The sequence below is a fragment of the Aegilops tauschii genome, chromosome 3, assembly GCF_002575655.3.
Source record: "Aegilops tauschii subsp. strangulata cultivar AL8/78 chromosome 3, Aet v6.0, whole genome shotgun sequence".
In the NCBI taxonomy this organism is placed as follows: domain Eukaryota; kingdom Viridiplantae; phylum Streptophyta; class Magnoliopsida; order Poales; family Poaceae; genus Aegilops; species Aegilops tauschii.
In genome coordinates, this window is record NC_053037.3 from 40549431 (window position 1) to 40573721 (window position 24291).

Here is a 24291-nt window from a genome sequence, read left to right on the forward strand (position 1 = left end):
GGAGACCAAAGGAAATATGCCCTAGAGGCAATAATAAAGTTGTTATTTATATTTCCTTATATCATGATAAATGTTTATTATTCATGCTAGAATTGTATTAACCGGAAACATGATACATGTGTGAATACATAGACAAAACATAGTGTCCCTAGTATGCCTCTACTAGACTAGCTCGTTAATCAAAGATGGTTAAGTTTCCTGACCATAGACATGTGTTTTCATTTGATGAACAAGATCACATCATTAGGAGAATGATGTGATGGACAAGACCCATCCGTTAGCTTAGCATAATGATCCTTAAGTTTAATTGCTATTGCTTTCTTCATGACTTATACATGTTCCTATGACTATGAGATTATGCAACTCCCGTTTACCGGAGGAACACTTTGTGTGCTACCAAACGTCACAACGTAAATGGGTGATTATAAAGGTGCTCTACAGGTGTCTCCAAAGGTACTTGTTGGGTTGGCGTATTTCGAGGTTAGGATTTGTCACTCCGATTGTCGGAGAGGTATCTCTGGGCCCACTCGGTAATGCACATCACTATAAGCCTTGCACGCATTGTGACTAATGAGTTAGTTGCGAGATGATGTGTTACGGAACGAGTAAAGAGACTTTCCGGTAATGAGATTGAACTAGGTATCGAGATACCGACGATCAAATCTCGGGCAAGTAACATACCGGTGACAAAGGGAACAACGTATGTTGTTATGCGGTCTGACCGATAAAGATCTTCGTAGAATATGTGGGAGACAATATGGGCATCCAGGTCCCGCTATTGGTTATTGACCGGAGACGTGTCTCGGTCATGTCTACATAGTTCTCGAACCCGTAGGGTCCGCACGCTTAACGTTACGATGACAGTTTTATTGAGTTTTGATGTACCGAAGGAGTTCGGAGTCCCGGATGAGATCGGGGATATGACGAGGAGTCTCGAAATGGTCGAGACATAAAGATCGATATATTGGACGACTATATTCGGACTTCGCAAAGGTTCCGAGTGATTCGGGTATTTTTCGGAGTACCGGAGAGTTACGGGAATAGGTATTGGGCCTTATTGGGCCATACGGGAAAGAAGAAAAAGGGCCTCAAGGGTGGCCGCACCCCTCCCCTTGGTCTGGTCCGAATTGGACTAGGGAAGGGGGGCGCCCCCTTCCTTCCTTCTCTTTTTCCCTTCCTCTTTTCCTATTCCATATGGGAGGTGGAATCCTACTAGGACTAGGGAGTCCTAGTAGGACTCCACACTTGGTGCGCCCCCTCCTAGGGCCGGCCTCCTCCTCCCTTGCTCCTTTATATACGGGGGCAAGGGGGCACCCCAGAGACACAACAATTGATCCTTGAGATCTCTTAGCCGTGTGCGGTGCCCCCCTCCACCATATTACACCTCGATAATACCGTTGCGGAGCTTAGGCGAAGCCCTGCGTCGTTGGAACATCATCATCGTCACCACGCCGTCGTGCTGACGAAACTCTCCCTCAACACTCGGCTGGATCGGAGTTCGAGGGACGTCATCGAGCTGAACGTGTGTAGAACTCGGAGGTGCCGTACGTTCGGTACTTGATCGGTCGGATCGTAAACACGTACGACTACATCAACCGCGTTGTGATAATGCTTCCGCTGTCGGTCTACGAGGGTACGTGGACAACACTCTCCCCTCTCGTTGCTATGCATCACCATGATCTTGCGTGTGCGTAGGAAAAGTTTTGAAATTATTACGTTCCCCAACAATTGCACTAGCCCTAGCACCCATATCACACAAGCCATGATAACAATGATCTCCTATTTTAACAGAAATAACAGGCATGCCTACCACAGGTCTATGTTTATCTTTAGCACAAGCTTTAACAATTCTAGCAGTTTCATCACAGAAATAAATAACATGGCCATCAATATTAGTAGCCAAGAGATCTTTAACCATAGAAATATTAGGTTCAACTTTAACTTGCTCAGGAGGTGTATAAGTTCTAATATTGCTTTTACAAACCACAGTTGAAGCTTTAGCATGATCTTTTATCCTAACAGGGAAAGGTGGTTTCTCAACATAAGCAGTAGGAACAATAGGATCATTATAAGTGATAGTATTTTCTTCAACTTTAACAGGTGCAACTACTTTTACTTCTATGGGAGGATGATATTTAAACCACTTATCCTTAGGGAGATCAATGTGAGCAGCAAAATATTCACAAAAAGAAGCTACTATCTCAGAGTCAAGTCCATATTTAGTGCTAAATTTATGGAAAACATCGGTCTCCATAAAAGATTTAACACAATCAAACTTAGGTGTTATACCTGACTCCTTACCTTAGTCGAGGTCCCAATCTTCAGAGTTGCGTTTAATTCTTTCCTATAAATCCCATTTGAATTCAATAGTATTCATCATAAAGGAACCAGTACATGAAGTATCAAGCATGGTGCGATTGTTGTCAGAAAGCCGAGCATAAAAATTTTGAATAATCATTTCTCTTGAGAGCTCATGATTGGGGCATGAATATAACATTGACTTAAGCCTCCCCCAAGCTTGAGCGATGCTTTCTCCTTCGCGAGGCCAAAAATTATATATATAATTACGATCACGATGAACAAGATGCATAGGATAAAACTTCTGATGAAATTCCAATTTCAATCGTTTGTAATTCCATGATCCCATATCATCACATAGCCTATACCATGTCAATGCATCTCCCTTCAAAGATAAAGGGAAGACCTTCTTCTTGATAACATCATTGGGCATACCTGCAAGCTTAAATAATCCACAAACTTCATCCACATAGATTAGGTGCTCATCAGGATGTAATGTTCCATCTCCTGCAAAATGATTAGCTAGCAGTTTTTCTATCATACCCGAAGGAATTTCAAAGTAGACATTTTCATTTTCAGTAGGTTCAGTAGGTTGAGGAGCAACTCTTTGCTCTACTGGTCGGGGTGAAGATACCCCGAACAAGCCCCTCAGAGGATTGCTTTCCATAGTAACAAGTGACAGTAAATTTCAGCACACTATATAAATTTTTCCTTACCAAATTCCACCCACCAAAGGCGCTTCACTCCCCGGCAACGGCGCCAGAAAAGAGTCTTGATGACCCACAAGTATAGGGGATCTATCGTAGTCCTTTCGATAAGTAAGAGTGTCGAACCCAACGAGGAGCATAAGGAAATGACAAGCGGTTTTCAGTAAGGTATTCTCTGCCAGCACTGAAATTATAGGTAACAGATAGTTTTGTGATAAGATAATTTGTAACGAGCAACAAGTACAAAAGTAAATAAAGTGCAGCAAGGTGGCCCAATCCTTTTTGTATCAAAGGACAAGCCTGGACGAACTCTTATATAGAGAAAAGCGCTCTCGAGGACACATGGGAATTATCGTCAATCTAGTTTTCATCACGTTCATATGGTTCGCGTTCGGTACTTTGATAATTTGATATGTGGGTGGACCGGTGCTTGGGTGCTGTCCTTACTTGGACAAGCATCCCACTTATGATTAACCCCTATTGCAGCATCCGCAACTACAAAGGAAGTATTAAGGTAAACCTAACCATAGCATGAAACATATGGATCCAAATCAGCCCCTTACGAAGCAACGCATAAACTAGGGTTTAAGCTTCTGTCACTCTAGCAACCCATCATCTACTTATTACTTCCCAATGCCTTCCTCTAGGCCCAAATAATGGTGAAGTGTCAAGTAGTCGACGTTCACATAACACCACTAGAGGAGAGACAACATACATCTCATCAAAATATCGAACGAATACCAAATTCACATGAGTACTAATAGCAAGACTTCTGCCATGTCCTCAGGAACAAACGTAACTACTCACAAAGAATATTCATGTTCATAATCAGAGGAGTATTAATATGCATATAGGATCTGAACATATGATCTTCCACCAGATAAACCAACTAGCATCAACTACAAGGAGTAATCAACACTACTAGCAACCTACAGGTACCAATCCCATACTTAGAGACAAGAATTGGATACAAGAGATGAACTAGGGTTTGAGAGGAGATGGTGCTGGTGAAGATGTTGATGGAGATTGGCCCCCTCCCGATGAGAGGAGCGTTGGTGATGACGATGGCGATGATTTCCCCCTCCCGGCGGGAAGTGTCCCCGGCAGAACAGCTCCGCCAGAGCCCTAGATTGGTTCCGCCAAGGTTCCGCCTCGTGGCGGCGGAGTCTCGTCCCGAAAGCTTGCTTATGATTTTTCTTCGGACGAAAGAATTCATATAGCAGAAGATTGCCACCGGAGGGCCACCAGGGGGCCCACGAGGCAGGGGGGCGCGCCCAGGGGGTAGGCGCCCCCCCCCCACCCTCGTGGCCAGGGTGTGGGCCCCCTCTGGTATTTTCTTCGCTCAGTATTTTTTATTATTTCCAAAAATAACTTCCGTGGAGTTTCAGGACTTTTGGAGTTGTGCATAATAGGTTTCTAATATTTGCTCCTTTTTCAGCCCAGAATTCCAGCTGCCGGCATTCTCCCTCCTTATGTAAACCTTGTAAAATAAGAGAGAATAGGCATAAGTATTGTGACATAATGTGTGATAATAGCCCATAATGCAATAAATATCGATATAAAAGCATGATGCAAAAATGGACGTATCATCCCACCGCACGTTCAAGCCCGACGTCGGCGAGAAGTACACTGGCAAGACCCATCCGTCAGAGTTCCTCAGCATCTATACCATCGCGATGCAGGCTGCCGGAGCTCGCGACGACAAGGTGCTTGCCAATTACTTCCCGTTGGCACTGAAGCCCAACGTCATGTCTTAGTTTATGCATCTGCCTGCGGATTCCATTTCTTCTTGGTCGGTTCTGTGCCATGAGTTCGTTGGCGCCTTCACCGGAGGCCACCAAGCTCATGGCCAGGCCAGTGATTTGCATATCATTCCCCAGAAGGAAGGGGAAACCCTGCGCAAGTACATCCAGAGATTCAGCCGGGTGCAGTACAACATCCCTGACGTTCATCCCACCGCTATGGTTAGCGCGTTCCATCAGAATGTGCGCAACCGCAAGATGCGCGAAGAGCTGGCGATGACCAAGGTTAAGGATGTGGCCGAACTTTATGTTCTGGCTGATAGGTATGCCCGGGCTGAAGAGGGAAGGAAGTACCCCGGCGCGGAAACCGACTCTACTGATGAAGACGCCGCCGCCCCGACGAAGAAGAGTCGGCGTCGCCACAGGAAACGCAAGGGCAAAGTCGTGCTTGCCGTCAAAGGATTTGACGACACCGGTGCTGCCAAGAAGGCCAAGGCAGATGACCTTGGCAAGGAGATTGCCGGGTGCACCGCGTGCCGGGCCTTAGCAGCTGCCGACAAGCCAGGGGACTCCGGCAAGCAGTATTGCAAGATCCACCGCACCAAGGGCCATGACCTCCAGAATTGCCGGCAAGTTGAGCTGCTTGCTGAAAAGCAAAAGGCCGAGTATGAGAGGAGAAGGGTCAGGACGGTGCCGAAGGATCCAGCAAGAAGCGTGGCGCCCAAGGAGGCCGCCGCGGCAAGGACAACCAGCAAGAGAGGCCTGCCAGGGGCCGTGACAAGAAGCAAGAAGAAGACGATCATGACGAGGATGACGAGTCCGGCGAGCAAGAGTTCCAGAAGGCTATGGAGGTCATGTGCGTCGATGGTGGCGCCTCGCTGCATACTTCTCACCGCCAGCTCAAGCAGTGGGCACGTGAGATTACAGCAGCGGAGCCGTCGTTCGATGCTCAGAAGCCGCTGAAGTGGTCCAGCACGCCCCTCATCTTTGACACCGAGGACCACCCTGACCGCACAACTGCTGTCGGGTGTTTGCCGTTGTTGGTTTCACCAATGATATGCAACCTCAGGGTGAAAAAGATGTTGGTCGACGACGGGGCCGGCTTGAACTTGATCTCGCCCGTCGTGATAAAAAGGCTGCAAATTCCTGATGGAGACCTCGAGGAAACTGGCACGTTTCAAGGGGTCAATCCAGGGAGGAGCCAGCCGAAGGGAAAAGTCACATTGCCCGTGATGTTTGGAGGAGAGTTGAACTACAGAACGGAGAGGATCGTCTTTGATGTGGCCGAGATCCCCTTGCCCAACAACGGGATCCTTGGCCGCCCGGCGCTAGCTAAGTTCATGGCAGCATCACACTACGCCTACAACATGCTGAAGATTCCCGGGCCATTGACCATCATCTCCGTCCGCTCCGACAAGAAGGACGCGCTGATTTGCGCCGACCAACTCTACCGGGAAGTAGTTGCAGCAGCTGCCGCCAAAGCACTTGCTCCTGCCGCTGAAGCCCCGGGAGGGAAGAAGAAGCCCGGCAGGACCTCTCGCACCCACTTCAGCAAGCGCACCTCTTCGGAGTGTTGTGCTACCGTCGAGGACGTGCCAGAGAGCTCCACCAGCAAGAGCAAGAGATCCAGAGCTGAGCCACCGCAGACCAAGAAGGTGTCCGTTAGGGAGGACGACACGGGAGGGGCTTTCACCATAAGCTCCACCCTCGACAGCAAATAGGAAGGCGCGCTCATCACCTTCCTGTGGGCGAATGTCGACGTGTTTTCATGGCAAGCATCCGACATCCCCGGTGTTCCCAGGGAGGTGATTGAGCACCACCTAGTTGTCTGTCCTCATGCGCGGCCCGTCAAGCAAAAGGCCAGGAAGCAGGCCCTGGAAAGGCAGGAGTTCATCACGGAGGAGATCAGGAAATTGGAAGCGGCAGGTTTGGTGAGAGCACTGCTCCATCCGACGTGGTTGGCCAATCCGGTGGTGGTGTGCAAGGCGAATGAGAAGTGGAGGCTGTGTATTGACTACATAGATATCAATAAGGCTTGTCCTAAGGACCCCTTCCCGTTGTCGTGCACCGACCAGATTGTTGATTCCACGGCCGGGTGTGATCTATTGTCATTCCTTGACTCCTACTCGGGCTGCCACCAGATCTTCATGACGAGAGAAGACGAAGAGAAGACAGCATTCATCACCCCATGTGGTACGTATTGCTTTTTACGGATGCCTTTCGGGTTGAAGAGTGTTGGCTCAACTTTTGCAAGAGCGGTCCAGATTGGTTTTGAGCCCCAGCTCCATAGAAATATGGAAGCATACATGGATGACATAGTGGTCAAGACCAAGGACAGAGCAACCCTTGTACAAGACTTGGAAGAGACGTTTGCCAATCTGCGCAAGATCAACCTCAAGCTGAACCCTGAGAAGTGTGTCTTCGGCGTCCCGTCCGGCAAACTTCTCGGGTTCTTTGTGTCGCAGCGCGGGATCGAGGCAAACACGGACAAGATCAAGGCTATTGAACAGATTGAGGTGCCCAAGCGGATCAAGGATGTGCGTCGGCTCACTGGCTGCGTTGCCGCCATGAGTCGATTCATCACCAAGTCCGCCGAGCACGCCCTTCCTTTTTTCAAAATCTTGAAGAAGGCGGGACCAATGGAGTGGACCCCTGAAGCCGAGGCGGCGTTGCAGGATCTGAAGAAATACCTTTCCTCCATGCCGATACTGGTTGCGCCTAAACCACAAGAGTCGTTGCTGCTGTATCTGGCGGCAACGAACCAAGTGGTCAGCGCCGCACTAGTGGCACAGAGGGAGGTCGACGAAGAGGCAGTGGCGACAACAGGACCAGCGGATGGCGAGCCAGAGATTCCCCCGGCAAGGCCTGGTGCCGGCAAGGCAAGGCCCCCGGCAGAGTCTGACGCCATCAGGGCAGTGCCCGCGCAGTCAAGCGAAGTGGTGCAGAAGAAGAAGATGATGTAGCACCCGGTTTACTTTGTCAGCTCCCTCTTGCAGGGGCTAGGTCGAGGTACTCCGGTGTGCAGAAATTGCTCTTCGGCCTCCTTATGGCCTCGAGGAAGCTGCGTCATTACTTCCAAGCCCACGAGATCACTGTCGTCACCCGCCTCCCGTTGCAACGGATACTGCACAACCCAGATGCGACCGGAAGGATTGTAGAATGGGCCTTGGAGTTGTCGAGCTTTGGGTTGAAGTTTGAAAGTACCTCGACAATCCAGAGCAGAGTCTTGGCGGAGTTCATTGCAGAATGGACCTCAACGCCCGACGAAGAAATCCAGGAGACCGCTCTCCCCGGCAAGGAAGCAAGTCACGACTGGATCATGTACTTTGATGGGGCTTTCTCGCTGCAAGGCGCCGGTGCCGGTGTGCTGCTTGTCGCGCCCACCGGAGAGCACCTCAAGTATGTGATCCAGATGCACTTTCCCAGGGAGATGTCCACAAACAACACTGCTGAGTACGAGGGACTGCTTGCCGGTCTCAGGATCGCGCCAGACCTCGGGTGAAGAAGCTCATCATTAGGGGTGATTCGCAGCTTGTCGTCAGACAAGTCAATAAGGATTATCAGAGTCCGTTGATGGAGGCTTACGTAGATGAGGTGAGGAAGCTGGAGGAGCGCTTCAACGGTATACAAGCGGAGCACGTTCCCCGAGCGGAGAACGACATCACTGACTACTTGTCGAAGCGCGCTGCATTCAAGCTACCTGTGGAGCCAGGTACCTTTTTGCTCCGGTTAACTCAACCATCCGTCGAACCATCAACGGAGCAGAACAAGCAGAGGAAGTCAGGCCCCGACAAGTACTTTCCCGCCGAGCCCCCAGGGGTTGCCGGCAAGGGTGTTGCCGCGAATTCTGAGCCCGCCCAGGGACGGCTGGCTCCAGCAGGGCGCCATGCCCTGGGCGTAGAGACGGCTGCCCTCATGGCGGAAGAGATGCCTTTGGTCCTTGCCGTCGAGCCCCAGGCTCCAGCATGGGCGCAGCATACCGTCCATTTCCTCCAGACAGGGGAGCTTCCTGAGGAGCAGGAAGAAGCGGAAAAAGTAGCCCGTCGGTCTGCCTTGTACCAGTTCGTCGATGACGTCCTGTACAGGAGAAGGCCGAACGGTGTGACATTGAAGTGCATCCCCCGAGAGGAAGGACTGGAGCTGTTGGCAGAGATACATGGAGGCATATGTGGCTCCCACATAGGGTCAAGAGCCCTTGCCGGCAAGGCATTCCGGCAAGGCTTCTTCTGGCCCACCGCCCTCCAGGATGCAACGGCACTAGTAACCAAGTGTGAAGCGTGTCAGTTCCATTCAAAGAAGCTTCATCAACTAGCTCAAGCCCTTCAGACAATCCCTCTCTCCTGGCCATTTTCGTTCTGGGGGCTCGACATACTGGGCCCCTTCCCCCGTGGTGTCGGGGGCTTTGAGTACTTGTACGTTGCAATCGACAAGTTCACAAAGTGGCCGGAGGTGGAACCGGTGAGGAAGGTGACAGCACAGCCAGCCGTCAAGTTCTTCAAGGGACTAGTCTGCCGCTTTGGTGTGCCAAACAGAGTCATCACCGATAACGGCACATAGTTCACAAGCCACACCTTCATGGAGTACATTGAAGACCTTGGCAGCAAGGTCTGTTTTGCTTCCGTGGCACACCCACGGAGCAACGGCCACGCGGAGAGGGCAAATGCTGAAGTGTTGTGAGGCCTGAGGACAAAGACTTTTGACAAGCTGCACAAAAGCGGAAGGCGCTGGATTGATGAGTTGCCGGCGGTTCTTTGGTCGATCAGGACGACGCCAAATCGAGCCACCGGCCAGACATCCTTTGCCCTAGTCTGAGGGGCAGCAGCAGTTCTCCCCACGGAACTCATATACGAGTCACCTCGAGTGCTCGCTTATGACGAGTTTGAGCAAGAGCAGTTGCGGCAAGATGACGCAACGCTCCTTGAGGAAGATCGTCTTTGGGCGGCTGTGAGAGCAACACGCTACCAGCAGGCCTTGCGCCGCTACCATAGCTGCAAGGTCCATGCCCGAAGCTTTGAGGAAGGCGACCTTGTTCTTCGGCGCATTCAGTCAGCCAAGAATTCCAACAAGTTGAAGCCGAAGTGGGAGGGCCCTTATCGGGTAATACGAGTCACCAGGCCTGGCGCAGTCCGCCTGGAGACCGAACATGTTGTCCCAGTAAGCAACTCCTGGAACATCGAGCATCTTCGCAAGTTTTACCCATAAGGCGCGGCTTGCCGGGCCTCCCGGCAAGCCACCTTTTGTACAAGCTTTGCCGGCAAGGCATGTAACCCTCTGTACAAAGCCAAGCGCAGACCCTGAGCATAAATAAATGAAGCGCTGGTGCCCTAAGTTATAGCATGCATGCTAGGTCTAAGTCTCTTCCTCGGTTAGGGTTGGTAGTGCTTGGCGGCGACTAACTCCTAGCCTAGAGGTCGAGTTTCGCGTCTTTCTGTTCTCTTTGGCTCGCAGGGCACGCAGACACTTCTGCTGAGCCGCTGGGGAAGAGGAGAACGAACCGGCGCTCCAGGCCCGGCAGGCCAAGACGCCGGGGGCTAAAGATGCGAGGATCCAACCACGGCAAGCCAAGGTTGCCGGGGCTGCGGATTCAGATAAGTTTTTCATCCCCCTGTTATGCGTTTTCCGTATAGAACTGGGACGTGTGAAACCTCATTTATGTTCCTAAAACCACCGTGCTCCCCCTTTCCTGTACCCAAGAGTTGTCTCCTGGGTCAGAATTTGGTAGTAGACGCGGTGGCGAGGAGATGGACGAGGGGCCTAACCCAACTTCGTCCCTGCCTCCGCCAAGAGCGCGAGAATGGTTGACTGGAGTAGGGAAACGGCAAGGCCTGTTGCCGGGCAACAATGTTTATGCTCAAATAACAAGGACTCATCCTTGGCATGGGCCTCGCTCACGCACAAAGAACCCGGCAAACCCCCTTTTTCATTAAAAACGTCCCATACAGGTACAGTTCGTACGGAAAGAAAAACATGAGCAAGGGGATTACAAGCTTTAAATCTAACAAGTGCCCGCAGGCTTACAAACTAAGAAAAGATAGGGTGCCCGTAATCCCTTTCTTGTCCCTCTCCTCAGAAGGTGGAGTAGGACAGCAGAGGGCAAAAGGGGCGCCTAGGCGAGGTGCGAGGAGCAGAAGGCACCAAGAGAACATCTTGGTGCCGGGAAAGGAGCTGGAAGATGAGGCAGCGGGCCGGCAATACGCGACGAAGGCGTCGGTGCCCGCGTACTCCGAGTTGACGGCCGCCACCCGCCTTCTTCACCTTCTCCGGCCCTCCTATGCTAGCCGCCCAAGGAGACGACGGGGGGCGCCCCGATGGAGAGCTTGGCGAGGATGGCCCCCGGCAGGGCGCGTGGTCGAGGAAGGGCGGCGCGGTCAGTCGAAGTCGGAGTCGGCATCCTGCCGCTCGACTCCCTCGTCGCCGCTGTCGTTGTCCTCCTCGTCACTCCCGCTTGAGGAGGAATCTCCATCATCGGAAGAGCTCTCCACGCAGCACTTCAGGCGAGTGCCAAGATCTCCGAAGACCTTGACGGAGAGCAGGCCGCCCTCCATTAATTTGAAGTAGAGGACGACCCCTACCGTCAGGCTATGGATGCGGGCGAACGTCTTCCATCCACGACGGAGGTACATGACATGCGGAGCGGGGAAGCCGACGTCGACCCGCGTGCCGCCGGTCCCGCAGCCCCTCATGTGCAATCTGAGGGTCTAATCGAGCTCCATCTCTTGGGTGAAGGGGGTGGGAAGACATAGACGACGACACGGAGGCCGGCGCAGCCTAATGAAGAATTCGCGGGGCCGGTCCCCGACGTGACCCTCCATCGCAGGGGGCACTGCAGGCAGAGGCACGGCCGCCACGCCACCTCGTCCTCCTCTCCCCCAGCCGCTGCGGCGACCTCGGCCACGCCCCCTCCCCCTTCCTCTCGTGGCTGGCTCCCCCACCGCGGGCTCGTGGGGAGGAGGGACGCGCTGACGAGCAGCGACCCTCACCGCCACCGTCGAAGGCCCAGCACCTCCTCTCGCCATGGCAAATGGGGGGAAGAAGCAAAGGTGAAGAAGGATGGATGCGGAAGGGATGTGGGATGACGCCCTCCCTCCCCCTCCTTATAAAGAGGCGGGGTCGAGGCTCGGCCGCCCCACTCAACCTATCCAGCCATCAGAGGCGCGGGGAGTTGGGGCCGACCCGCTGCCCCAATCAGCAACGGCCCGGTTTCCCGCCTCCGCCACCTGCCACTTGCATGTAGGACACATGGCGGGCGAGCAGGACCAAAAAGACGGGTGAGATGACCGTTCCCCGCCCCGTGATCATGGGCGTGGACGCCTTGAAGACTGCGACCCGAGCCCATTCAGTAAATGAGCTGCGCCTTCGCGCCTCCCTCTTTTTATGGGGAAGGCGCGAGCCGCCTCTTTACCATGATGTGACGCATGCATGCGGGAACTGCCCCACGCATGTCGCCCATGTCACACGCACGACCCTCCCACGTCGCGCGTTCAATGCGGGTCGTGGGGAAGCATAGAAGACGGAAAATTACTACGGTAAAATCCCGCCCCGACTGCCCGCGCACCGTTTTGGGCCTGGCCCAACAACGTGTCGCGCTTATGTGTGGCCCAGGCCCGGGGGCTCCTGTCGGTGTACAAAAGTAGGGGCTCTCCTTTTGACCCCTTTACTTGTGCACGGACAGTCAGAGCCGCGCACTACGGCCACACGTAGCAGGGCAAAGGAGGGAGCCAGAGAGAAGTCGAAGCCCAAGACAACGCCAAGGCCAAGAACACAAAGAAGTAGAGGGACGGAGCAGGTTCCCCCGGCAAGACCCTTGCCGGAGCAGCCCCAGCGGCCCCGGCAAGATCCTTGTCAGGGCAGCTCACCCACACCAACGGAGTGAGCCGCCCTTGAGCCCACAGGTTCCAACCCAACCAACTATGTTGGGCCAGGGTTCGGGAGGCACCTCCGTGGTGGCATGCAGATCTTTGTCAAGATCATAAACACCCAAGATCAGATGAGGACCAGAAGACGGCGACCCTCGGCGAGATCCTTGCCGAGGAAGGCCACAAGACACCCGGCAAGATCCTTGCCGGGGACGACTGCACGCCACGGCAAGACCCTTGCCGGGCCCCCGGCAAGGCCCTTGCCGAGGATATCAGCGGGGCCACTGCCAGGCCCGCACCAGCCAAGTTTCTACCGCCGTTCGCATGCAGCTTCCAGCCCGACCAGTTGGGCTGGCACCTGCGTGGCAACATGCAGCTTCCAGGCCAGATCAGCAAGTGCCTGCGTGGCGGCATGCAGATCTTCGTGAAGACCCTACCACCGCGCCACCTCAGCTGCTTGCCTGCCTACATGGCGCCACATGCATCGTTGGCCAAGGCGCGTGTCGAAGCGAAGAGGAGCAGCGACGGACGGGACGGGCCTCGCTCCCCGTCCCCGATAAAGCTAGGGGACACCTAAGCGACGCATTAAATGCGTCTTGTCCTGTAATACGGATGATAAGCTCACAGTACTGTAGGCCTTTCCACCTCTTGTCTGCCACTGTGGCAGCCCCTTTCAACTATAAAAGGAGGACCATGGCATACTGGAGGGGGATTCGGCTCTTTTGAACGACACAGCGCCCGTAGCTAGTTCGAGAGCTCAAGAACACTCAATACATCCACCAAAGCAGGACTAGGGTTTTACGCACCCCCGCGGCCCGAACCTGGGTAAACGATCCTTGTGCTGACTGTTAATCCTGCTCTTCTCACAACTGCGCGCCCCGGCAACCATAGTAGGGATTCTTGTGATCCCATAGGTGTCGTTTCACACTGACACGAAGGTTTAAGTCTGGTTGTGTGAATTTGAGACTCTTGTGGTCGGTAAATATTTGACATCTCTTTCCAATAAGGTAATGTCTCCAAATCTTTAGAGAGTGCACAACGGCAGCTAGTTCCAAATCATGTGTAGGATAGTTTCCTTCATGAGGTCGTAGCTGGCGAGATACATAAGCTACCACCTTGCCGTCTTGCATAAGCACGCACCCAATGCCATGTATGGATGCATCGCAATACACATCAAAGTTGCGGTAAATGTCTGGAGGAGTCAGTATTGGTGCTGATGTGAACCTGGTTTTTAGCTCATTAAAGCTCTGCTCGCAATCCTCAGTCCATTCAAACTTCTTGACTTTCTTAAGGAGTTCGGTCATTGGCTTGGCAATTTTGGAGAATCCTACGATGAACCGACGGTAGTACCCGGCTAATCCAAGGAAACTCCGGATTTGGGATACTCTCGTGGGTGTTTCCCAATCAAGCACATCTTTCACTTTGCTAGGATCCATTGCGATACCTTCTGCTGAAAGAACATGCCCCAGAAATCCGACTTGTTTGAGCCAAAACTCACACTTGCTGAATTTTGCATACAGCTGATGTTCCCGGAGTCTCTGTAAAACTACTCGGAGGTGTTCCATGTGTTCTTCATTACTTTTGGAGTATATGAGAATATCATCGATGAAAACCACCACAAATTTATCCAAGAATTCCATGAACACCTTATTCATCATGTGCATGAAAAAGGCGGGGGCATTTGTGACACCGAAAGACATCACTGTATATTCATAGAGACTGTAACGGGTAGTGAACGCGGTCTTAGGAATATCTTCTTTATTGATCTTTAGTTGATGATATCCAGTCCTTAAATCAACCTTGGAAAATACCTTTGCACCACTGAGTTGATTGAACAAGTCATCAATCCTTGGTAGCGGATATTTGTTCTTGATTGTGACATCATTCAACTGACGATAGTCAACGCACATCTTGAGACCACCGTCTTTCTTGTCTACAAATATTGCAGGTGATCCCCATGGTGACGAACTTGGGCGGATATATCCTTTCTACAGCATCTCATCAAGCTGTTTCTTTAACTCCACTAATTCCGATGAAGGCATCCGATAATACTTCTTGTATAACGGTGCGGTTCCAGGTACAAGATCAATTGCAAACTCAAGCTCTCGGTCCGGTGGCATGCCTGGCAATTCTTCTGGGAATACGTCGGGAAATTCACTGACCACAGGAATTAATCCCAACTCGTCAGCCACAGCGGCGAAGACCATTTCTTTCTTGGGTATACTTCTGCGGGCCTAGAATTTTGTAGTATGCCCTTCCTGACTTGTCAAGGTGACTTCTCGGGTCGCACAGTTTATGCATACTTGATATTGAGTCAACCAGTTCATTCCCAAAATAACATCCAACTTGGCAGACTCGATGACTATCAAAACGGTTGGAAAGCGGACCCCCTTAATATCAATTTCCAAATTCCGGCAGACCAAATTGCTTTTGAGTACAGATCCCGGGGACTGAACCATCATACTTTTTCCCAAAAGCGAGCAAGGAAATTTGTTTGGGGCGACGAAACTTTGAGAAACAAAAGAGTGGGAAGCCCTAGAGTCGAATAAAATTATTGCGGGTATGCTATTAACAGAAAACATACCAATGACGACTTCGGGTTTTTCCTGCGCCTCGTCTATGGAGAGGTGATGAACATGCCCTTGGACGATCTGCTGGGTATGATATGGCCCCATGTGATTGACTTGCGGCCGGAACAGGGCATTTGACTTCTTGGGGCACTGCCTAGCATAATGTCCGGTCTGTCCACAATTAAAGCAGGCGTTGTTAAACTGGCACTCCTCATGGACTGGACTGGTCACGACATTCTTGACTTTTGTAGTGGTCTTCTTCACATTTTGCTGCCAATTGGGTTTGTACTCTACTTGAGTCTGTTGCCAGGTACGGGCCTTCTGTATGGGCTATCCGTCCTTCTTCGGCTCAAATTTAAGCTTGTGGTCATTGTTTGCGGGTCGGTTATCTGGCACAGGCTTGTATTCTCTTTCTGCGATGAGGGCCTTGTTTACCAGAGACTGAAAATCTGGAAAATCGAGCATGCAGAGAGCACTCCTGAGGTGTTGATTTAATCCTCCAAGGAACCTGTCGACCTTCCTTTCTTCCGTGGCCACATCATAAAGGGAATAACGGGCCAGATGGTTGAACTTGTGCAGATATTCACTTACTGACAGACTTCCTTGAGCGAGACCAAGAAATTCACGTTGCTTGACCTTCATGATACCAACTGGAATATGATACTTGAGGAATTGGTCCTTGAAATTAGTCCACGTAATTTCTTCTCCCACAGGCCACGGAGCTTTAGCATTATCCCACCATATAGCAGCGGCTCCTTCAAGATAGTGGGTAGCGAACAGAACCTTGTCAGCTTCTTCAGTGCGAGCAATTTCAAGTTTCTTCTCAATGGTTCGCAACCAATCGTCTGCTTCCAAAGGGACAACCACTTGACTGAAACTGGGAGGCTTAGTCCTGTGAAAATCTCACAACTTGGAGTGATGGCCATTTTGATTCCCATTCTGACCGATCATAGCTTGCACACTTTTTAACAGCTCAATCAGATCATTGTTCCTTCTTTCCTCAAACATCCGCATAAGTTGTTAAGTGCAGGGTGGATTTGGCGGTGGAGGCCGTGGAGGCGGATACTGCTCAGGGGAGTGTCCTGCCTGCCTTGCAGAGCGACGAACAGGAACATCCTCACAAGCCTGGGTGCTGCTACCTCCCCGTGTCATCCTACTGTTTATTTTTTCCAATAAGAGTAACCGAGATGAGAAACATCCAAACGTGGGAAGAAAAGACAGTGACAAACCCGAAAGAGCGAAACCAAAGAACCAAGAAACACGGCGATCGAATAAAAAGTTCCAACATAATTATACATAGACTCATACATGAAAGATAAACATCATGACTGGTGTGACTACTAGCATACATTCAATGATACATCATGGCTCATACAACTACATCCGTACATCACATGACCACTGTGGATACTCAGATGCTCTAAGACTCCGTTCACCACCTTCGGATTTGTGCCTTCAAAGTTGTTGATTTTTATGGCACCGGAACAATAGACCTCCTCGATAACGTAAGGACCTTCCCATTTACAGAGAAGTTTCCTTGCAAAATGCTGGTGCTTCCGGATCCTCTCCTGAGTCAGACCCAGATCTTGAACTAACGACGCCAACCGAGACCTTCGGGTTAAAGGTAACACGACGACGCTGCCTCGAGGGCTCTCCCTCAGGGGTAGGCGAGGGATGAGAAGGGGTCATGGGAGCTGCGGGGGTAGCAAGAAGAGACGCCCACTCAGCTGCAGCACTGTGTGGGTTCACTATCGAGGTGCCTGAGCTACTCGATGGAGTAATCAAAGAAATAGGGGAGCTATAATTGGGCACTATATAAGGAGTAAATCCCATAGAAGGTGGAGTAGGGTAGGACCTAGCGGGGCTAAAGCAGAACGAGCACGATTCAGCTCTCGAGCCAACTCGTGAATCAGAAGATAACTAGCAGTGATATATCGAGAAAGGTGGCTAGTGTCACTATCAGAAGCCGGATCAACGGAATGAAAGTGAACACGACCATCATCGTGCAAAGATGGGTAGAAGCGAAAACCTGGGTGGTTCTGCATCCGAGCCTCAGCATAGCGTAACTCAACAAGAATCTCGAATGCAGCATACTGGACGGCCTAAGCGGCGGTCGATGCATAACCGCTCTGAGAGGTACGAGTGTAAGAACCTGCTGACGAACTGGTGCGCAAAGTAACCACGGCGTGATACTCATACACAGAGTCGGCTAGACGCTCCCGGTACACCCGATATGGGTCGTCTCCGTGAGGGTACAGTCGACGCGACACGCTATGAAGAAGATGCGGTGAGGTGTACGACTTCAGCTGCAACTGATACGGATACGGCACCGGAGCCATCTACACTCACAACCATTAGTGGGTTAGAAATAAAAATAGAACGAGTGCATGCAATGCAACAATCAGCTATAAACACTACCGGCACTCATCTTTTTACTCCAACTAGCGTCCAGTTAACACGTCGGTAGTCTAGCGTGTCCTACAGTCAGCGCGGCTCTAATACCAAGCGTTGTGGCACCCCGGCTCAGAGCGACCGGTTTACCTTGCATTGCCAACCCAGAGATCATGTCTTCTGGCACCACACAACATCTTGGTACAGAAATCACCGCTTTATTGAAACTAGCGGAAGCATAGTATGAAATTACATCAAGTTGCGAGGCCAAGCGGCACACTCGGAGCGGCTGAACAATATGTACATTATTTAGTGAACATAAAAGGGCCTCAAGCACGACATCTACACGGAAGCGGAACAACAACATAGAGGGACTCCATAGCACAGGGACACTGATGTGGACACGGTCTAGAAACGGCAGCACTCTGATCCAGTTAGACTTTCCTGAAATCTGGCATAACACGCCAAGTCAGTACATTGAATGTACTTGCAAGCTCACAGCAAACAGAACCATAATGGCAAACAATATCATGACATTTAATCAAGATAAATGCAAACAACATCATGCTACTCATGCAGTGAAACCAAACTTGTGCATCGAGTCACTCGGACTCTATTACCAACAGGTTGCATCGCAACCGAACAGTGCTCACGACGAAGCACGAATGAGACCATACTTGGTTCAACTGGTGCCCTTGTAACCAACAATGATCACTCTTGGATCACAAGTGATACCACAATAGTCAGTCTCACTGACCTCATCATAATCCAACTAGTGCAATGCAAATTACTTAGTGTGCAAGATTTATTATTAAAAGTTGATCCATGGTGTGACTTACTTACGAACTGGGCCCTTATCCGCGGGCGCGGCTATCGATAGATTAATACACTCTGCAGAGGTAGTGCACTTTACCCACACTACGGAACCCATGGCCTCGCACTCCCATTCGGGTGGACCAACGGCATTCCGACAGAGCTCTCCCATTGCCATGACACTCTTACGGCCACTCCGACCAACTCCCCACTGGGCTTAGTCCTGGGTGACCGAGCCTACCAAAGGAAAAACAACCACCGTCGTGGCAAATAAATTGTCCCATACGGGGACAAGGTACCATAACAACAACAGGTCCACAAGGTTATGTCTGCTTACCGGGCCAGGGTAACGCAGGCCCATAACCTTCCCTCGTTGGAGCCACCGACAAAAGGCATGACAATAGGACGACTAACGGCCTTCCCATAAAGGCAAATGTGGTTGCACTCGCCAGCTCGATTCAGTGGCACCATGACCCGACCAACTTTATATTCAAGTTCAATTATCATCAGGTTTAACTTGAAATAAAATGCTTGGGTCAATATATGCCATGCTTATGCAACCATATATCATGCATCACATATCACTTAGAAATAACAGATCAACCTCATTCAAAGTTCTACTTGCACAAACTCAACTTTCAACATTTCCGGTCCTTTCTTACTTGTTATTTATACTCATCACCTTAGTTGGCATTAATCAAATAAAACTCATTTTTAGCACTTAGGAATATTAAGACCGATGATCATATCACCATAGTCATGACAACTTTACTTAGATTAACTACTCAAGCTATATCTCACTAGTTCAAGCATTCACTTCTGTTAACTAAGCATTTTGATCATGACAAACTAAATAACACAAGTATTATTTATTTTTAATACTATATGCAATTAATAACATATATATTCAAGTAGAAAATCATGGATATTGCAAAGACACCATGATAATGTTGTTGTGGCTTGCCTTACTGCAAAGGAGCTTCACACTCCTCATGGATGCCTTCAAGACAAGCTTCACCTTCTGAAAATAAATCAAATGACAAAAAGAAAATATCAAGAAAACTTCTGAAAATTACCAAAAATTCTAGGCAGCAAAGAAAAATCCCACCTTGGGTGTGCTTCTAGGATTTTCAGTAAGAACAGAATGCAAAAAGAATCAACTCATTTGGACTTGTAGAATAAGAGTTATAGCTAGTCAAAGTTCTGGTCAAATTTGAACTAAATTTGAATTAAGAAGAAAAAACAGAGGGGGGTGAAGTCGAAGGCGTAAACCTCTTGGGCGCCACCACTCATACCGCTTCGGCCGCGGCCTGAGTGGCTGACAACGGGCCCCAGCGATCAGGTCGGAGGGGGAGGGGAAGAGAAACAGAGGCGGGTGGCACGGATACGGCGCGTTCTCCGGCGAGGAGTGCGCGGCGACGAGATCTAGAGGGATAGGGTTGTAGAGGAGATCGAGGCGCACCTGCCGGTACCCGTAGCATGGCTAGGGGTGGCCGGACGGGGTCGGAACGGAGCTCTCCAGCGGCGGCAGCAGGCGGAGCTCGTCGGAGATGATGGTTCCGGCGAAGCAGGGCTAGTCCAGCAGCTCCAACGGCACCAGCTCGCACCAGTGGATCAGCACGAACACGCCGGAGTGGTTTGTGGAGCTCGAGCGGCTCTGGAGAGGGAGGGGCAGAGGACGGGGATCGCCGGTGTCCTTGGGGCGGGGACGGCGGCCAGATGCCTGCCTGGCCAGGTTGCGGCTTCCTACGGTGGTGTGGAGGTGTGCTGAGTGTGTGTGTGTGTGGAGCTTGGGAGGGGGCTATATATAGGCTAGGCCGAGGCGGGGATCGAGAGCTCGCCGGAGCTCTCTGGAGTGTCGCCCGGTGACGAATGGCATTAGTGAGAGAGGGGGAAGATGCCGGAGATCACGCGGAGGCTGTAGACGAGCTGCGACGAGCACAGGAGCGCGGTACGCGACGAGTACAGGGGCACGGGCGTACTGTTGCCTTGGCCGCGCCATGCTCGTGCTCGCTGCGGCGAGCTCCGGCATCGGCGAGCGCCAGGGTGGAGTTATGGAGGTGCAAACAAAGATGGGGGCGCGGTTTGGCAAGGTGTGGCGGCCGGGGCAGCGAGCACACGCGCAACAGAGGCGCTGGCGCAGCGCAGAGTGCGTCGACCACATGCCAACCCCCTTGGACTCGCGTGGTCACCGCGTGAACTTTGGCATCAGGCCAAGCTAAGCGCAAACACCATGTCTCGCAGCTAGTCCTTAGTGGTTTTGGTCGTTTTGCACGATTGGCTGGGTCATAGGTGAACTGTGGGAGTGGCTTTCTTCCTGGCAAGTTTCTAGACAGAAACTTGTGAGCTTCACTGAGAAAATTTTAGTGAGAATTAAAGGCTGTGCTTTGGGGTTTAGTAATCTCTTAGGAGGGTAATCAAGCTCAGAAAAGATCAGCCCCAAAAGATCAAGCAAAAATATACTTGTTGTACAAAGTGGTCATTCTGTCCAGAACAGAAATGATTTTCTGTAGCAAAAGTATTCCAAAAAGTTATGCAATATTTCTGCCCAGGAAGGTGCCCTAGGGTTCAAAGAATATTTGTGAATTTTCTCAGATTTTTGTGGGTAAGGAAAATGGAGGTTGCTTTGGAGCATACTTCTCTGAAGTGATTTTCACGGAAGAAAATGAATATTTTTCTTTTATGAAAAATATTCCTTGGGCTTTTGTTGGAGTTTTTCAGGGAAGGAAAAGTGAGTTAGAGGTGGATGGGTTACTTGGGTGAAAATCAAGGGTAGGCCCAAGTGTTCAAGTCCAGTAGAATTGATTCAAAACTCCAAATCCAAAGCAAATGCAAATGAAAGTCCGGAAAAAGAGAGAAAGCAAAATCCAGGATGTCACAAAGACAGACGCTGATGGTAGTGTTACTATCTACAAAGCTCGACTTGTCACAAAAGGTTTTCGACAAGTTCAAGGTGTTGACTACGATGAGATTTTCTCACTCGTAGCGATGCTTAAGTCTGTCTGAATCATGTCAGCAATTGCCGAATTTTTTGAAATCTGGCAAATGGATGTCAGAACTGCATTCCTTAATGGATTTCTTAAAGAAGAGTTGTATATAATGCAACCAAAAGTTTTTGTCAATCCTAAAGGTGCCAACAAAATGTGCAAGCTCCAACGATCCATCTATGGACTGGTGCAAGCATCTCGGAGTTGGAATATATGCTTTGATGAGTTGATCAAAGCATATAGTTTTATACAGACTTGTGGTGAAGCCTGTATTTACAAGAAAGTGATTGGGAGCACTACAGCCTTTCTGATAAGTATATGTGAATGACATATTGTTGATCGGAAATGATGTAGAATTTTTTGGAAAGCATAAAGGAGTGTTTGAAAGGAGTTTTTCAAAGAAAGACATCGGTGAAGCTGCTTACATATTAGGCATCAAGATCTATAGAGATAGATCAAGACGCTTGATAAGACTTTCGATAAGTACATACCTTGATAAGATTATGAAGGAGTTCAAATTGGATCAGTCAAAGAATGAGTTCTTGCCTGAGTTGTAAGGTATGAAATTGAGTAAGACTCAAAACCCAACCATGGCAGAAGATATAGAGAGAATGAAAGTTATTCCCTATGCCTCCGCCATAGGTTCTATAATGTATGCCATGTTGTGTAACAAACCTGTTGTGTACCTTGCCATGAATTTGGCAAGGGGGTACAATAGTGATCCAGGAGTAGATCACTAGACAGCGGTCAAAATTATCCTTAGAGGACTAAGGAAATATTTCTCGGTTATGGAGGTGATAAAGAGTTCGTCGTAAAGAGTTACGTCAATCCAAGCTTTGACACTGATCTAGATGACTCTAAGTCTGAATCTAGATATGTATTGAATGTGGGAGCAATTAGCTAGAGTAGCTCCATGCAGAGCATTGTAGACATAGAAATTTGCAAAATACATACGGATCTGAATGTGCCAGACCCGTTGACTAAACTTCTCTCACAAGCAAAACATGATCACACCTTAGTACTCTTGGGTGTTAATCACATAGCGATGTGAACTAGATTATTGACTCTAGTAAACCCTTTGGTGTTGGTCACATGGCGATGTGAACTATGGGTGTTAATTACATAAAGATGTGAACTATTGGTGTTAAATCACATGGCGATGTGAACTAGATTATTGACTCTAGTGCAAGTGGGAGACTGAAGGAAATATGCCCTAGAGGCAATAATAAAGTCGTTATTTTATATTTCCTTATATCATGATAAATGTTTATTATTCATGCTATAATTGTATTAACCGGAAACTTGATACATGTGTGGATGCATAGACAAAACACCGTGTCCCTAGTAAGCCTCTAATAGACTAGCTCGTTAATCAAAGATGGTTAAGTTTCCTAACCATAGACATGTGTTGTCATTTGATGAACGAGATCACATCATTAGGAGAATGATGTGATGGACAAGACCCATCCATTAGCTTAGCATATTGATCATTCAGTTTTATTGCTATAGATTTCTTCATGTCATATACATATTCCTTTGACTATGAGATTATGCAACTCCCGGATACCATAGGAATACCTTGTGTGCTATCAAACGTCACAACATAACTGCGTGATTATAAAGATGCTCTACAGGTATCTCCAAAGGTGTTTGTTGGGTTGGCATAGATCGAGATTAGGATTTGTCACTCTCAGTATCGGGGAGGTATCTCTGGGCCCTCTCGGTAATACACATCATAAGAAGCCTTGCAAGCAATGTGACTAATGAGTTAGTTGCGGGATGATGTATTACGGAACGAGTAAAGAGACTTGCTGGTAACGAGATTGAACTAGGTATGAAGATACCGACGATCGAATCTCGGGCAAGTAACATACCGATGACAAAGGGAATAACGTATGTTGTCATTACGGTTCGACCGATAAAGATATTCGTTGAATATGTAGGAGCCAATATGAGCATCCATGTTCCGCAATTGCTTATTGACCAGAGAGGTGTCTCGGTCATGTCTACATAGTTCTCGAACCCGTAGGGTCCGCACGCTTAACGTTCGATGATGATTTGTTATTATATGAGTTATGTGATTTGGTGACCGAATGTTGTTCGGTATCCCGGATGAGATCATGGACATGACGAGGAGTCTCGAAATGGCCGAGAGGTAAAGATTGATATATATAGGACGATGGTATTCGAACACCGGAAGTGTTCCGGGAAGCACCGGGTACTTATCGGGTCACCGGAAGGGGTTCCGGGCACCCCCGGCAAAAGATATGGGCCTCATGGGCCAAGAGGGGAAACACACCAGCCACAAAGGGGCTGGTGTGCCCCCCCCCATATGGGCTGGCCAAATTGGAGAAGGAAAGGGGAAGGGGGAAAGGAAAAAGGGAATAGGATTCCCCCTTCCCCCTCTTCCCTTCCTACTCCGAATAGGAATAGGAAAGGGGGGAGGCCGAATTGGGAGGACCCCAGGATTCCTCCTACTTGGGGTGCCCCCTTGGCTGCCTCTCATCCCCTCCAACCTATATATACGTGGGGGGGCACCGCTAGAACACACACCAACAATTGTTAGCCGTGTGCGGCGCCCCCCTCCACAGTTTACGCCTCCGTCATATCCTCGTAGTGCTTAGGCAAAGCCCTGCGCAGATCACTTCACCATCACCGTCACCACGCCGCCGTGCTAACGGAACTCTCCCTCGACACTTTGTTGTATCAAGAGTTCGAGGGACGTCATCGAGCTGAACGTGTGCAGAACTCGGAGGTGTCGTACGTTCGGTGCTTGATCGGTCGGAACGAGAAGAAGTTCGACTACATCAACCACGTTGTCAAACGCTTCCGCTTTCAGTCTACGAGGGTACGTGGACACAGTCTCCCCCTCTCGTTGCTATGCATCTCCTAGATAGATCTTGCGTGAGCGTAGGAATTTTTTTGAA